The sequence below is a fragment of the Mauremys mutica genome, chromosome 2 (assembly GCF_020497125.1).
Source record: "Mauremys mutica isolate MM-2020 ecotype Southern chromosome 2, ASM2049712v1, whole genome shotgun sequence".
Taxonomy (NCBI): Eukaryota; Metazoa; Chordata; order Testudines; family Geoemydidae; genus Mauremys; species Mauremys mutica.
In genome coordinates, this window is record NC_059073.1 from 277,512,473 (window position 1) to 277,529,498 (window position 17,026).

The window sequence follows — 17,026 nt, forward strand, 5'->3', positions numbered from 1 at the left end:
CCCTTGTCCTGGCACGCCAGCCGCCAAACAGCTATCATCTGGCATCGATACTTCAGTCACTGCCAGCCTAGAAGAGATTCAAACCAGTAGCCTAGATTAGAGAGGCTCCACAGCCTCTTGTCACTTCCTTCAGCCATCCAATCCCCTCCCTAGCCGTTTAAATCATACACCCTTTCATTGCAAACTTGCCTATGTCCCTGCATCCTGCAGCAGCTCTACCTGTCTATTAAAGCTCTAAATTGGCACTTCTGAAAACAGTGTCTCAGGAGCAGCTTCTCCTGAAATTGCAGTTTGGTGCTGCGCAGGAAGATAGATCTGGCATGCTTGAGAGGTAGCATGGAGGCATTTAAAATGCCACTGCACTAGGCAGAGAGAGCCTGGCTTTGTTCATGAGTATTGCCTGTATGCAGGGCTACCCATATCGCACCTTTCATCCAAAGCTCTCTCATCTCGTTGGTAATTCCACCTGGCTCCAAATAACAAGGCTTTGGCATATATTGACAGTAGTGCACACAAGGGGAAAAACTCTCCATCTGTGGTCTCATAGCAGAGAGACAAGTGGCTGAATTTCTTAACAGATGGCTTAACAAACTACAAGAAACATGTGTCCCCCTGAGACAAATAACCTGACATCAGATCGTTTCAACAACATATTGAAATAAATCCTCCCTCATGAATGCTGGGGCTTCAGATGCAGCCATATCTCAGTGCCAGGATCCCTTGACAAAGCCTTGGGTGATGCAAGCACAACAGTTTTGAGAGATACCACCCTGCATTCTGTGCAAGCAGCAGAAAGAACCAGGGTGCCAGGCTGAGCAGTGACTGTGCATCTGTAGGCCGTTTCAGTGATTTGAGAAATTGGGAGCTGAGGCATTAGTACCTGTCAGCCAATATTAGATCTATTTAAGCCCAATAACCTCTTTGTTCCAAGAACTGTTTGTTTTTAACTTTGTGATAGTTGTATTATTTTAACTGGCTGGGAATATATTTGGGCTGCCTATTACAGGCAGAACTGGCACTGTCACCTATAATTAATGTTTCCCGACACTTCCCACTAATCCTGTTTTCGGTTTATTATAACTTTGCCAAACTTTCACTGTTTGGGCTGAAATTTTCCAGGCCAGATGCCTGCCTCAGGCTGAAAGTTTGGGGGAAAATTCAGCAAAAATGGTTCTGTTGTTTCTAAGAATGAGATTCGGGGGGGAAAGGGGTTTGCTTATGTTAAATTTTTTTACAGCCTTTTTGTTGAAGTTTTAATGCTCCCATGTTTTACAGTGGGAACTTGACACTTAGCTCTGAGCCTCTGAGGTTTACCCTGGTTTCAGGGATATGCCTTTTGCTGCTCCTGTTTTTGTTTGTTTGTTTGTTTGTTTGCTTTAAAAGGCCAAATTGTACATCTTTGAAAAACTGCTGTTCACATGTGCTCAATTAAGACTTGTTAGTTTGGCAACTAAATTCTCCAGCAATTGCACTGAGCATGCTCCAACTGAGGGCTGCAGGGGCTGAGCAGGACTTTCCCTACAGTTGCTGACCTGACTGCCCAGGGCAGGTGGAAGTGGCGGGTCCGTGACTCCATGCCAGCTCCCCACAGCTGCCCGTGCGGCTTTGTCCCTGACCTGGATCAGGGCAGGCGGTGGGGGTTTGGAGCTACAGCCCAGCCGTGGTAAGAACCATGCAGGCAGCTGTGAGGAGCTGAGGACCCTCCATCTGTCCTGGATGGAGAGCCTGGGAGGCGGGTACATGGGCCAGGTGCTGCTCTCCTCAGGCCCCCCACCCCCCTCACGGGCAGTAGAGGGTCCACTGCATCTCCCCACAGCGGCCTGGCCCTGTGTGGGTCCTGTCTTATGGCCGGACTGTAGCTCCGAGGCCCCACCCACTGGCCAGAGCCAAGTTGGGGCCAGAGCCACGCGGACAGCTGTGGGGAGCGGGGCCCCCCACCTGCCCTGGACGGGGGGTCCAGACAGTGAGGACATAGGCAGGGGGCTGCTTTCAGACCACTTCCTTGAGTGGAAGTGAGGTGATGGGGTGGTGATATCCCCATTTTACACATGGGGAACTGATGCATGGAGAGATTAAGGTCAAAAGTGTCCACTAATTTTGAGTGCCCAATGTAGGTGTCTAGGAGCTCATTTTTCAGAGTACTTAGCATTATATAGCTCTTTGTGTTCCAAGCACAGCTCCCATTGACCTCATTTGCAGCTGGGAGAGATCAGTACTTCTGCAAATCAAACCCCAGGGTCTCATGTTGAGCATGCAGAAAATGAGGAGCACACAGTGGCCACCCATGAACAGATAGGTTTAAGTGACTTGCCCAGCATCACGCAGGAACTCTCTGGCAGAAGCAGGGATAGAATCCAGTTCTCCAGGGCAGCATTCAGCTGCTTTAACCATGAGACCATTCTTCCTTTTCCTATAATCGCCTGCCTTCCAACACCTTCCAACTTCTGCAACAAAGAGCTATGGGTTCTACAGAACTTCTACAGAAAACAGCCTCCTTCATGGGTCTCTTCATTCTGGCATTTCCTAACTTCTGAGTGTTAATGTTGTTTGTGTGTCTTATTTATGAGAGCAAGGTAGGTGAGGTAATTTCTTGTATAGATAATATTGGAAATATCTTTTATTTTTATTTACTTATTTATGACATACAAAGCTGTGCTGGGTGTTTTACAGCCCAGTACAGTAAGACATGATCCTCACCTCAAGCAGCCATCCAGTATAAAATATATAATTCCTGAGTCATAGATGCTGGAACTAGAGGTACTGCCACACACCCTGGTTTGAAGTGATTTCCATCATATCCAGGGTTTACAGTTTGGTTCAAAGGCTCTCAGCACCCCCCACTATACAGATTGTTCCAGCACCCCTGTCCTGAGCAGTTTATATAGTAGTTTTCTTCTCAAAACATCTAATAGTGGCCTAGAAACCAATCTAGATTTAAAAGAAATACACCTCTACCTCGATATAACGCGACCCGATATAACACGAATTTGGATATAACGCGGTAAAGCAGTGCTCCGGAGGGTGGCGGGGCTGCGCAGTCCGGTGGATCAGAGCAAGTTCAATATAACGCGGTTTCACCTATAACGCGGTAAGATTTTTTTGGTTCCCGAGGACAGCGTTCTGTTGAGGTAAAGATATACCTTCAAACAGTGCTGATGTGCAGCCACCTCTGAGGTAGAATATGGCAGTTCTTAAACACTGGCGTGCTGCACAATTGTCCAGGACAGAAAGTGAAGGAGAGAACATCTTTCCACTCTTTAATCATATGCAAAAAACTCAGTACAGTTACTTAACCAACAATATAGCCTTTTTTAAAAAACAAACAAACAAACTTGTAATTAAATAAAGATTCTATCTCTTAAGAACGTACTGCAAGCTTAATTACTGATGTTACAGTTAAATAAGGAAATACGTATCTGATTAACTGGAATCCTTTCATGCTTATTGCTTTAGTCAGAGGTCTTATAAAAAAGTATTTGAGATTTTAAACTGGGATCGGAGGACAGCCTGTTCCTGGTCTCTAAGTAGTCTGATTGTGTTGCAATATTCTGCTCTGTGGCTGATAAATTTATTTATTTGTTGGGATCAAACAAATGGATATCAGATCTGAAACTTAAAATAAACGTCTTTTTCTGGCTACTTGTACTATATTATTTGTACTGTTACAAATTCTCAGCCTCGGTTCCTGAACTTCCACACTTCCGGCCACATAACTTGTGATTGAACTAGAATGTATATTTTAGAAAGATATCCAGTCTTGATTTAAAGATTCCAAATGATGGAGGGGGGAAAAAACCCCAGATATTTTCCTTAGAATAAACAAGATCATCCCCCTTCACTCCCCTCTCATCCCTTCTCTGGTTTTTCATTCCCAGAAGACTGCATACTGTCCTCTTTTCATCCTTCATCTTCCTTTCTGAATTTGAGGTGCTTTCTATTTTCTAAGCTGCTTTTCAGTTCGGTCAAATTGGAACAGTCCCACCATATTCTGAAACAAAGAATATTGTCTGCTGAAGACTTACGGTATGTTCTCATTATAGAACCTGTTCAGTAGAGTATAAGTAGGTAATCTTCCAGACATAAAAATCCCCTAAACTCACCATTTGTTAAAGAATAATTAATAAAGTATCTAAGATGCTCCAGCCAGAATAAGTCTAAAGTTTGATGTCTAGAGGAGTTAGTTTGCCACATGTGACCCTGTTTGCTAGACATTATGGTAATTGCATAGTCAATAAATGATATTGCTCTTTGTCTCAGAGGTTGTGTCACTAGGGTTTTGGCAAAAGTTCCCACCATGGCTACCACGAGTGTAGTTCCACTGATGGTAACAATAGAGGGAGCTCTAGTATAGAGTGGCTACTTGGCTTTTTAGCACTGGTGTCTAACCCTGCTTAGAGCAGATCTAAAGGACAAGGTATTAAATACACTGCTGACTGCAGGAGCCTTATCTACACTAATGCTTCCACTGGTGGGAAATTTTTGGTAAAAATTCCTAGTGTAGACAAACCCTAATGTAGACACCTTTGATTTAGTATGTGGGAAAGGGAGGACTTGTCTCAGAATGTGCCTAACTCTTCAGCAGACTCTTGGTCCCTGCTGGGAGGTGGGACCTGTGGCAGTGCAGTCTTAGTGAGATCACGGTCTGAAACAGGAGAGGAAAGCAGAGACACCAGAGATGGCTGGATCTCAACATAGAACCCAGAGTCACTCTCCTTCAGGCTCCCTGGACTGTCTTCTTCAGCTCTGGCAGCATGGCTCATAAAGTTGGTATCCTACCATTGGTTTCACTTCCCCTTCACCTGCTGTGCGTACACACTCCTCACCTTCACCTTGCATTAAAAAAACAAAAACACCCAGAGGGGAAATTGTTACTGCTCAGAATTAATGACCTGAGAAATTAGGATAAGTGCCACATTGAGTCATTGTTCCCTAACACTCTCCTTTCCCTCTAACTAGCCATTCATTCTAGCCTTGTGGAACCAAGCTTGTAAAATTCCATAGTTTTTAACAGTGATTAAACCTATAGGATTCTATTGAAATGACTCAAAACTCTGTAGTAATAGAGAAGGAGATCCTTTTTGAACCATCTCATAGGAGTCCACAAGAGAGTGGAAGCCATATTTACAGCCCACAAGTGAGGCATTAAAATATGTATTGCATAAGAGCCCTAGGTCTTTAAATAATTTTGTCATCTGTAGTGTTATGGTATTTACAAGGGACCTACCAAAATAAAGTCTGCTTTCGTATGAGGAAATCAGTCTAGTTTTGTTTCTTGATCCTGACAGCTACTACACTCGCACACAGAGATTCTCTTTTGCTTTGGTAAGAACTTTCCTTTTCCAGGGCCTTAAGGAAAGATCTTGCTCCCACTGAAATCAATGACAAAACTCCCTTTGATTTAAATGGGAGTAGGAGCAGGCCCTTCAAGCTTAGCAGCATTTTTGTTATGAAATTGCTATATGTGCTTTGGGAGCCAGGTGGTTAAATAATCAGAAAGCTTTTCTAGCTGATGTTAGAACATAGCTGTGATAGAAGAGAATTCCACTGTACCCCCAAGGAATGGTCTGGTTCCAAACCCCATACAACGATGGTGATCTTAGTGGAAGATACAGTAACATTTCACTGAGCTGCTTATTTTATTGGTAAGTTTTAGATACTGTAGAGTTAACAGATTTTTATCTTGTCTGAAATATGCTTAGTCGAGGGCATATTCAGTATGGCCCCATTGTTAGCAGACCTTCAGCAGCTTGTGTCAAATATCAGTATAATGGACTTACACAGGCTATTGATTTAATGACAACTATTGCTGCTAGGAATTGATCTAATGTTTTCATTAGACTTAAAAAAATGTTTTAACAACAAGTTCATTCAGAACTGGATAATTGCAAAGCCCTACGCTGCTAAGGATCGCATTCCATATAGAAGTGTAGTTTAGATGATCTTTTTGGAAGATAAGCAGACTAATAATAAAGGCATGGTTGAGGGGAATTGGGGATAGTCTAAATCTCTTAACGAAAATAAATAAAGTGTTATTACAAATTGTATTATCAATGAAGGTGGCTGAAATTTTTTGAAGTTTTGATCAAAAAATTTTCATGGACTTTTTTTTTTATTACCATCTCTAATCATCAAAATGTGGCCAGTAGCCACTTTTCTTATCCCTTTTTGACTATTTGTTTGTTTTTATTTCTCCCACTACTGATTGTCAGCAGGGATTGAACCTGTGACCTTCAATACAAAAAGCATAAGCCTTCTTTTGCTTTAGCTAAAGGAAAAATGCTATTAGCTTTTAGCAGTAATAGGCTCTTTTCCTTTATGTGAGCCAGCCAGTCAAGGGCATTTTGGGGAGAGTTTTGAGAGCAACTCTGCTTTCGCATGCATTTGTGGTGCTCACCAAGAGCACATGCTTTTCTAGAATGGCGTGCTACCATTGACTGAAGTTAGATCTGCTTATACTGCCGGATTAACTAGCTTCAGTGTTTTTCAAACTTTTTCCATTTTTGGACACCTAAAAAAATTTTGAATGGAGGTGTGGACCCCTTTGGAAATCTTAGACATAGTCTGTCATCTGCAGACCCCTGGTGGTCGACAGACTGGTTGGTCCACAGTGGTGCTGGAACTAGGGGTTTTGAGAGTGCTGCCACGCTCTCTGGCGTGAAGTAGTAATAACAAATGCCCAATACATGGTTTCCATCATCAACACCCCCAGTATAAAAATTGTTCCAGCACTCCTGTAATGACAACTTTTTGTAGACCCCTTAGACAGTCTGAGAATCCCTAGGGGTCCACGTACCACAGGTTGAAAACCACCGAACTAGCTCAATGCTAGAACAGCCCATAAACACATGCGGAGAAGGAAGTTCCCATGTGCAGCTGTTATGAAGGTTCATAACCCAGCCTCCCTTCCATCTTTCGGTGATGGTGTTTTTCTTCTGAGATGATCTTAAGCTTTTGCTGTGTCTGGTCCAACTGGTTTACCCTTTTCCAATTCAATTGTATGGGCTCCATTTTTGTTTACTTTGTACATTATTGCCATGTTGTGCAGGTCACTGTGCCTGATATGTTGTGTGAGTATGTGCATCTTCCCTTCTGCTGCGGGTTTCTTGACTTTCCTTCCAAAGGATTGCAGCTTTCAGGCTCCTTGAGAGTATGTAGTCCTGAGTCTGGTTTTCAGAACTTCTGGGCACCAGCTGCTCTAGCTGACTTCATTTGGAGTCCGGGGTGCTCAGATTTGTGAATTTCAGGCACAAGATGTCTGAAGTTAGATACTCAGAGTACCTAAAAGTAGAGGCTACAATGGGTTCCCACCCTGAGTGCCACCTGGAACTAGGGTATCACTGATCCCTCGTGACCCAGCCTGGGCTCCCTTTTACACTGGACTGTTGTGACATGCTGCAAAGCCCTCTCTAGCCTGCACTGTCACCAGCACATATACAGGTAGGGACACACCCAGCTGCAGTTACATGCAGGCGGGATCTTTAACCATCCCCTGCATGGGAAGGCTTCAGTTAGGGCACCTCCCAGTTCTTAAGGCACCCCCCCCCTCTGGAGTATAAACCCAAAATTATACCATCTTGGGCTGCACAGGGAACTACACAGCGCGAGCTCATAAAATTTGCCCCCTCCTTTCATGTGGAGAGGAACATGCAACAGCTTTTTCCCCCTGAGTTATGATTCCCACACACTGGTTTTAGATGAAGCAAGAACAAATGTATTAACTACAAAAGATAGAGTTAAGTGATTATAAGGTCGTGGTGGGCACCCTGTGGGCTGCATGTGGCCCATCAGGGTAATCTGCTGGTGGGCCGCAAGACAGCTTGTTTACATTGACCATCCACAAGCACAGCTATCCGCAGCTCCCAGTGGCCACAGTTCGCCGTTCCCAGCCAATGGGAGCTACAGGAAGCGGTGGCCAGCACATCCCTGCCACCCATGCCACTTCCACTCTCCCATTTCCCGGCATTATCACGGGGTCTCCCATTGGAAGTTAGTACTGCTGTGGTGCAAGAAGAAGTTCAGTTCCCTCACTGAAGTAGAATGAGCCATGGTATCACAAATCAATCTCAGATGCTTATATGTAAAACAACACAGGCTAGAGGCACAAGGTGGAGTTTAAGTAATATCCTTGGTATATGGCAGAGGGTCCTGAACCACATGACATTTTTTTAAAAAGTAGACTACATTGGATTTCCCCAATAGTGAAATTTCTATATTGCCACAGTGTCTTTTAGGCAGGAATTTTGCACTGTGGTGTACAGAAGGAATAGCCAAGATTAAAGATGTATTTTTAAGGGAACAAGTGACAGCGTTTGACCAAGTACAGCAAAAGTATACACTACAAATCTGCAGCATAATATAAAAATGTAAACATGGGTAAAAAGAAACCAGGAAACTGAAATGCCCAATGCTTTAATTTGAGGAGCAAATACATTTTTGACTGACTTTCTATCATATACAGAATAATACAGTTCTTATGTCAGATATAGATGGTAAATTCTCCCAAAAGACCAATGGGGAAAAGCGTGCATGTGTGTGTGTGTGTGCATGCATACAATATATATGCATAAATAATCAGTTGTATTGGAAGAAGTCACCTGAGAGCAAATCTCTTCTCAAGCTAAAGTAATATTTTTTTAATGCTGCCTGTAGTTTAATAACCAGAGCATGCATGTTGGCTATGGAGCAACATGAGTGAGATAAAAATAAACCCAAATGGCACTTGATGCCAATGGGAAAAGGACCTTTTAAACATCTCATATAAAACATGTCACCTGCATACAGAAATTTGTGTGTGAGATAATGTACATCCTATTAGATATTAAGGTAAAAACCACAGCAGAACACTTTGCAGCAGTATCTATTGCACATCATTGAAGAATCAAATGTGGAAACATCCAACTCTGTGTCACTATCCCTCTAACAGCCAGAAGGAGAACTGGAATCCAGTGAATGAGATGGAGAGCCCCAAAAGGAAAGCCCTGGGTTAATTGGAATCTAGGGCGAAGGACCTATGGGTAGCACCACTTAAGCACCATTTACATCTTATTTTGAAGGGTTAAGTGAGATAGAAGTGTTGAATAGACCTTGTGCTGGCCCGTTGCACAGGAATTAATTTAACCTCTAATGCATAGTATAGTTCTAGGAAAAGACATTGACACCAAAAGGACTAAATAATACTAATAATCTTGACAGGTTTTTAATTTTCTGAAAAGATCCGGTACCATAACTGTAACAGACAGTTAGTACATACATAGTTGGATTCTTAACTCTGTTTCCATTGAAGTCAATGTGAGTTTTCCACTGAGTTCAGTGGGAGCAGGAGCAGTTACAAAGTTATCTATTTCAGACACATTTTTCATTTTATTCTCTAAGAATGTTAAATAGCTTAATGTTAATACCTGATATATTAATACATAAGGGATGTGGGATTCTAATTATGTAACTATTAAAAATCAGTATCATGTACAATATAGCATTTTGTGGGTGTAAAGAAAAATAATAAATAGAGTTTTCAAAAAATGCTATTCCTGTCTTCAATAATTGATTTCCCTTTTGTCTTCTATTGGATGTGAATACATAAATTAATGGAAATATCCTTCTGGTTTTGCAGTCTCCAAGACTGAGGATACTTAATAACAAATATAACTTTGGAGAAAGGAATTTACTGTCTAGCAAGTCTGACTGTGGTCTCACTTACACTGCTTTTAAATCAGCAGAGTTATTCCTAATTTTCCATGGTACGAGATCAAACTCAGAGGTGTGCAAAACTCTGGGCCAGGTCCTGAGCTTGTGTAAACTAGCAGCTCCCTGGAAGTCAATAGAGCTATTCGGATTTGCATGAGTTGAGGCACTGGTTCTGTAGTGCTGCAACCTCCCACTCTTCTTCCTATGTCTTGTGCTATAATTTTCTTTCTTTTTAACTAAAGAAAATGAGGTCAGTTTGGGAGAAAGAGGAACTGACTGAAAGAAGGTATTGTATGCTGTACGAACCCCTTGAGGCACATGTTTTGACTGCCTCATCGGAGCATGTTACTTAGCTCACAGTTGTGCATGTGAGGGCAGGAGACCCGAGAGTAAGTAATTTCCCAGTTTCTCTCTCCAATTGTGTTTAGTAGTACTTTCAGGGACACCCTGTTCTTTTTGCCTGCAGAAATAATTTTGCATTCCTTCAGCAACTTTAGCTTCTGCTTGATTTCTCTATCCACCTAGAGCTTGGAGTTGGATAGATTGGTAGATAGGTTTGAAGTTATCCTCTTGTGCATGAATGTCTGCTTGTTTCAGATAAAACGTTCTGACATCTCAAACTTCTATCTTGAGCATATATTAGACACAGTCGCTTCATATATATATATATATATATGTGTGTGTCTGTGTGCCGTGTTCACAGTGTGATAGTTCAGTGGAAGGTTTCCATTAAAAAAACACATATTGTGCCTGGTTTGGAGGAGGAGGAAGATTTATAACTCAGCTTCACAAATTCACTCTGAGCTGGAAATTGGCTCAACTTGAGGGGAATTCTCAAGTGCTGTATATCTATATTTAGAGACAGAGAGAGGAAGGAGGGTCCTGTGATTAAGGCAGTGGACTGGGACTTGGGAGATAGAAGTTCAATACCTGACTCTGCCACCCATTCACAATGTGACCTTAGGCCAGTCGCTTAATCTGTTTGTGCCTTAGTTTCCCACTTGTAAAATAGGACTGATAATATTCCTGCCTTCCCATCCTCCATTCTTGCCTAGTTTTAGAATGGAAGATGTTTGGGGGACATGAATTACTATGTGTTTGGACAGTGCTTAGCACAATGGGATCTAGGTACTACTGCTTTACACAGGGCCAGCTCCAGCGTTTTTGCTGCCCCAAGTGTCGGGGGGGAAAAAAAGCAGCTATCAGCTTTTTATTCTTCGCTGGCAAATCGGTGGCAGGTCCTTCCCTCTGAGAGATACTGAGGGACTCGCCACCGAAGAGCCGGACCTGCCACCCTTTTTCGTTGGCCGCCCCAAGCACCTGCTTGCTGGGCTGGTGCCTGGAGCCGGCCCTGGTTATACAAATTATATATTTAAAGGAGCAGAGTAAAATATGACTATAGTCTAACTCAGCTCTCTGACTGGTTCACAGCTACATCTCTACCCTGATATAACGCCACCCGATATAACACGAATTCGGATATAACGCGGTAAACCAGTGCTCGGGGGGGGGCGGCGGCGCTGCACGCTCCAGCAGATCAAAGCAAGTTCGATATAACGCGGTTTCACCTATAACGCGGTAAGATTTTTTGGCTACCAAGGACAGCGTTATATCGAGGTAGAGGTGTACTTAAATTAAGATCTTTGGTAACCCTGGCTATAGACTAAAAGCTTCTTCATGTTTCCTTCCTACAAACTGATAGAACTGTTATTGCGTTCTGCCTATGTGATGCCTATTAATCAACTTGTGAATCAGGTTTGCAATCTACTAATTAATTAAACCATACTTCTCTTTTTCACGCTTTTGAATGCCCAGGAATGTATTCTGTGGTTTCAGGCCAGTTTGAATCCTATATTGGAGGGTCCTGTATATATTTGCCTATAATTCTTCAGTTTCTCTCAGTGAGGCTTACCCTGTCACTCTGGTCTCATATTTGACTTGATTATAATATTTTCATCCTTCCTCCCTTAAGCACACCTTTCACATTTGTTAGGCTGCTATTGGGAGTGGGGAATATTAACATATAGGACCAAATTAATAGGCAGCAGGTTTAAAACAAACAAAAAGAAGTATTTTTTTTACACAACGCATAGTCAATCTGTGGAACGCCTTGCCAGAGGATGTTGTGAAGGCCAAGACTATAACAGGGTTCAAAAAAGAGCTAGATAAGTTCATGGAGGATAGGTCCATCAATGGTTATTAGCCAGGATGGGCAGGGACGGTGTCCCTAGCCTCTGTTTACCAGAAGCTGTGAATGGGTGACGGGGCATGGCTCACTTGATGATCACCTGTTCTGTTCATTCCCTCTGGGGCACCTGGCATTGGTCACTGTCAGAAGACAGGATTCTGGGCTAGATGGACCTTTGATCTGACTCAGTATGGTTGTTCTTATGGGTGCTAGGTGGTCAACAGGGTACTGGGAGCCCCTGCCTCCCCTGCCATGATACTGCAGGTGTCTGTTCCTGGACCAGATTCTCTAGACAGTTATTTGGATGCTGTCCCCTTTGGCTTTAGCATGAGTCAGACCATGTAACAGAGACTGTGGCTAAGCAGCACTGTGAGAAGTACTGTCACCCCAGCAGAGGTGAGACCTTGGAGACAGAGGGCATGGCTATCGTCTGGTCCCTTTGCCCTGATAGTGCCTGAAGGTACTGGGGAGAGCACACTCCACGGTTTAGATGTGTACTCAGTGCCACCTCTGACTGCACCTCTCCAAATCCACAGAACCTTCTGCCCTTTGCAGGCATAATGCCTTCAGCCAGTATGGCTTGGGATTGTCAACTCCACACCCCACACTCAAGCCCCGCTGGCTGTACAGGCCATAAATGATTCCTTCCATTTACTCTGTAGTTTTTTTCTTCTTACAAGTAGACTCCTCCTCCCCACCCCCAATCCTGTTTGCAGGCAGGCCTGTCGGCTCCTGATGTGGGACAGACAGGCTAAAGGCAGAGTTCCAAAACATTCTGTGCATGGGATCTTTCATTCTGCTGCTTCCTCCAGCAGAGGGATCCAGAGACAGCATGGGGAATTCTGGCTACCTTGAGGCTCCCCCTCTCCTTCTCTGATGCCATGGCAGTTGTGATAAGCTTAGCTCAGGCACTTGAGCTAACAGTCCCACAGTAAACAGGAGCAGCCTGGAAGCAGGGGTCCTCTACTCTGAAACTCACTTCCCCTTCTCTTCCTAGATTTGGTAACTTTCAGTGCATGCTGCCAGGTTATTCTGTTTCCAGGCTTTAGGTCTGCTTAGAATTCAGGAGTGGAGGGAAAGAAAGGAATTTATTTTGGTTTGTGAAGACGCTGTTTCTTGGTCATCTTGATCAATGCAGATGTGTATGTACTCCTAATGAGCCCGATCCTTAGATGATGAGCCTGTCATTGACTTGGATGTAACCCATTGATTGTGGGCTCTCAGTGGGCATTCTTATACATAATACAAAAATAAAAGTTCATAGATTCCAAGACCAGAAGGGACCACTATGATCATCTAGTCTGTCCTCCTGTGTAACACAGGCCATACATATTCCCCAAAATAATTCCTAGAGCAGATCTTTCAGAAAAACATACCATCTTGATTTTAAAATGTCTAGGGATGGAAAATCCACCACAGCCCTTGTTAAGTTACTCCAGTAATTAACTGCTCTCAGTGTTAATATTTTACACCTTTTTTCCAGACTTGATTTGTCTAGCTTCAACTTCCAGCCATTGGATTGTGTTAGACCTTTCTCTGCTAGACTGAAGAGCCCATTATTAAATATTTGTTCCCCATGTAGGTACTTTGTAGATTGTATTCAACCTTAACCTTCTCTTAGGCTTTGTCTACAGTAGCACATTTGTTGGCAAAACTTTTGTCGGTCAGGGAAAAAAAACTCTGACCAACTTAAGTTTCACTGACAAAAGCACGGGTATGGACAGCACTATGTCAGCGGGAGATGCTCTTCTGCCAACATAGTTACTGCTGCTCATTGGGGGTGGTTTAATTATGCCGGTGGAAGAGCTCTCTCCCGTCAGCATAGAGCGGATACACAGGACGCCTTACGGCAGAGCGGCTGCAGCAGTACAGCTGTGCCACTGTAAGGTCTGTAATGTAGATATAGCCTTAGTTAAGATGAATAGATCTGAGCTCCGGGAATATAAGTACATCTCTACCCTGATATAAAGTGACCCTATATAACACGAATTCAGATATAATGTGGTAAAGCAGCGCTCCGGCGAATCAAAGCAAGTTCGATATAACACGGTTTCATCTATAACACGGTAAGATTTTGGCTCCTGAGGACAGCGTTATATCAGGGTAGAGGTGTATAAGGCATGTTTTCTAATCCTTTAATCATTCTCATGCCTCTTCTCTGAACCCTCTCTAATTTATCAACATCCTCTTTGAATTGTGGGCACCAGAACTGGACACAGTATTCCAGCATCAGTCACACCAGTGCCAATTACAGAGGTAAAACAACCTCTCTACTCCTGCTCAAGCTTCTCCTGTTTATGCATCCAAGGATCTCATTAGCCCTTTTGACCATAACGTCCCACTGGGAGCACATAGTCAGATGATTATTCACCATGACCGCCAAATCTTTTTCAATGTCACTGCTTCTGAGGATTGAGTCCCCCATCTTGTAAGTATGGCTTACATTCTTTGTTCCAAGATGTATACATTTACATTTGACTACACTGAAATGCATATTGTTTGCATGCACCCAGCTTATCAAGCAATCCAGATTGCTCTGTATCAGTAACCGGCCCTCTTCATTAGTCAACACTCCCCCAATTTTTGTATCACCTGCAGACTTTATCAGTGATTGATTTTGTTTTCTTCCAAGTCATTCATAAAAATGTCAAATATCACAGGGCCAAGAACCAATCCCTGCGGGACCTGACTAAAAACACACCCATTTGCTTTTGATTCCCTGTTTACAATTACATTTCCAAACGTCTGAATTAGCCAGCTTTTGATCATTTAATGTGCGCCATATTACAAATATCTGACCCAGAGAGTATTTTTGTTACAGTTTGGAGGAGAACTCAGCATGAACTGAGGAGAAGCTTTGAAAAAGGAGTGTTCAGCAGGCAATAAGAACCACCAGCTGGAGAGCCTTTTATTTGGAATCGGAGGGTGTAAGAATTTGGGGCTAAGGCAGGCTGCAGGAATTGGGAACAGGAAGATTCTAAAACCAGACTGCGAGCCTGTTTCTCTTCTCACTGGCACTGGATAAATCAGGAGTAACTGTCGCTCAGTAATGGTGTTATACTTCTGTACAACGGATAGAAGCAAGGGGAAGAATCAGGCCCTGTGCTTATACAAGGAACTGAGGAAATTCTTATGTATCTGGGAAATTGGAACTTCAGGGACTGTGTCATATTCTGGCTTGAGTTCAGGAAATCAAGTGTTGAGTCTTCCCTGAAACTCACAATGGAGTTGTAAACTATATATGCATCAGCCAGGAGAGTTTGCATTATATATGCACAGGAGACGGATGAATTCCAAGATAAAATGTCTTGATCTGGAACTCAGTTACATAACTTTTTAAAAATGTTTTTTCAACCCGTTGCCAACAACTGAAGTTGAAGATCAAGATGCGTAATTTCTTATGGACATTTGCTTTTATTTCTGGTGTGCTTTCCTGGAAAATCATAAACCTGTGGAGATATAGCTGACAAGAAGTTACAGAACTACATATTTAATTTTAGCAGTAAGTCAGTCAGCCATCTAGGCAATTACTTTCCGTTCAAGATGACAACTTAGAGATGTGTTTATTATGTCTCCAGGAATCCCTGTTATTTTAAGATCCTTTCCAGACTGCAACCAGTGTTAACTCGCCAGTATTTGGGGATTCTTGTCTCTGCTTTGGTTTCCTATCTGGCCTGGAGTACTCAATTATTGACTTGCTGGCCTCTTTTCAACCTTTCCAATTCATTTCCTGCTTCCATGCAATTTCTGGGGGGGAGGGGGAGGCTGTGAGGCAGTCTGAACGTGGGGTCTCAAATCTTTATTGGTCCTGGTGGGTCTATGCTGGGTTAACTAATTTTTTAATTGTATTAATCCGCACACAGTTTTTTGTGGAACCTACTTATCTTGGCAGTGTGGTGAATCCTTAAATACAGAGCTGATCTCTATGCTCAGCCTCAGTTTGACTCTTGAAAATAGCTTGAAGTCCAGTCTTGCAATGTTCAGAGCTCCCCTTGAAAGGTGACGAGTGCCTTCAATTCCACCGGAGGAAGCACCGAGTACCCTGCAGAACGGGGCCCCCTCCTCTCTTATGCAGAAGTGATGGATTCTGCTCTCTTGGATTCCCTGGGATGTTCCTGCCTCTGTCCTGCTACCAGGCCCCCTTCCTAATTCCTTCTGACTTTTCTATATGGGCCTTGTTTCCAGTTGCCCCCACAGTAGCTGCTTCCTGAGCCCCACTAAAAGGGGAGGTTTGACAGTGAGGGAAGGCAGGTTAATAGAGCTACTCCCCTTGCAACTTTGGGAAGGAGAGAATTTGGAGAGCCATCTCTAGGTCTGGAGAGCCCTCAGGGAGGGGTTCCCATTGTTCATGGATGGGAGTATGGGGTCTTAAGGCATTTGTAGTTCTGTATTCCTTTGTGCTTCTTTTAATAGGTAATACAATCATTGGCTCCATTCACTTGATAAAAGTCCATGGTGGGCTGGGTAAAAATGTAGCATTTTTTGAGAAACTGGGCCATATTCTGCTCTAATTCACACCAGTGTAAATCCAGAGTAACTTTATTGACTTCACTGGCGTTACTGTGGGTTTACACCAGTACATCTGAGAGCAAGATCTGACCCACTTGATCTACAGTGTAAGGAGCACCATTCAGCCCACAGGAGTTGTAACTCCTGCCTAACTTGATTAGCTAGCAAAATAGTTACTGTTCCATGAGTACACCCAGTGCCATATAAGCCAGAGGCTTCCCTCAGGCAGTGAACATATGAGCTTAGTTGGAACAGATTTTGTTCTCTTTTGACACTTGATTGGGAAATCAGTTACTTCTGTGAGGGAGAAAAGGTGCTTGTATTGGAACAGATGGCATTCCCCTTCTGAAAGATGCAGAGTCTGACTAGCTAGGAAACTCGGACAAGGACAGGGCTCCTGGAAGCCATTCTTTTGTCACCACCCAGTGGGATGATTCAGTTCAGTCTATTTGGGACTGAATGCAACAACCACCAAAAAAAAAAATAAAAAAAAATTAAGGGGGTGGGGGGAGATGTGGTGTTTGGGGGGGAAATCTGGGGCAGCCCTTCTCACAAGCATGAGAAGCCAACATGACTGTATCTAGGGTGACCGGATATCCTGTTTTTAAAGGGACAGTCCTGGTTTTGGGGACTTTTTCTTATATA

The 17,026-nt window shown here is 43.3% G+C and overlaps 1 protein-coding gene across 12 annotated transcripts in view; it reads left to right on the forward strand.

The window, feature by feature from the left end:
• CNPY1 (canopy FGF signaling regulator 1) overlaps window positions 1-17,026 on the forward strand; it is an 87,070-nt gene that overhangs the window by 19,021 nt on the left and 51,023 nt on the right. The window lies entirely within an intron of this gene.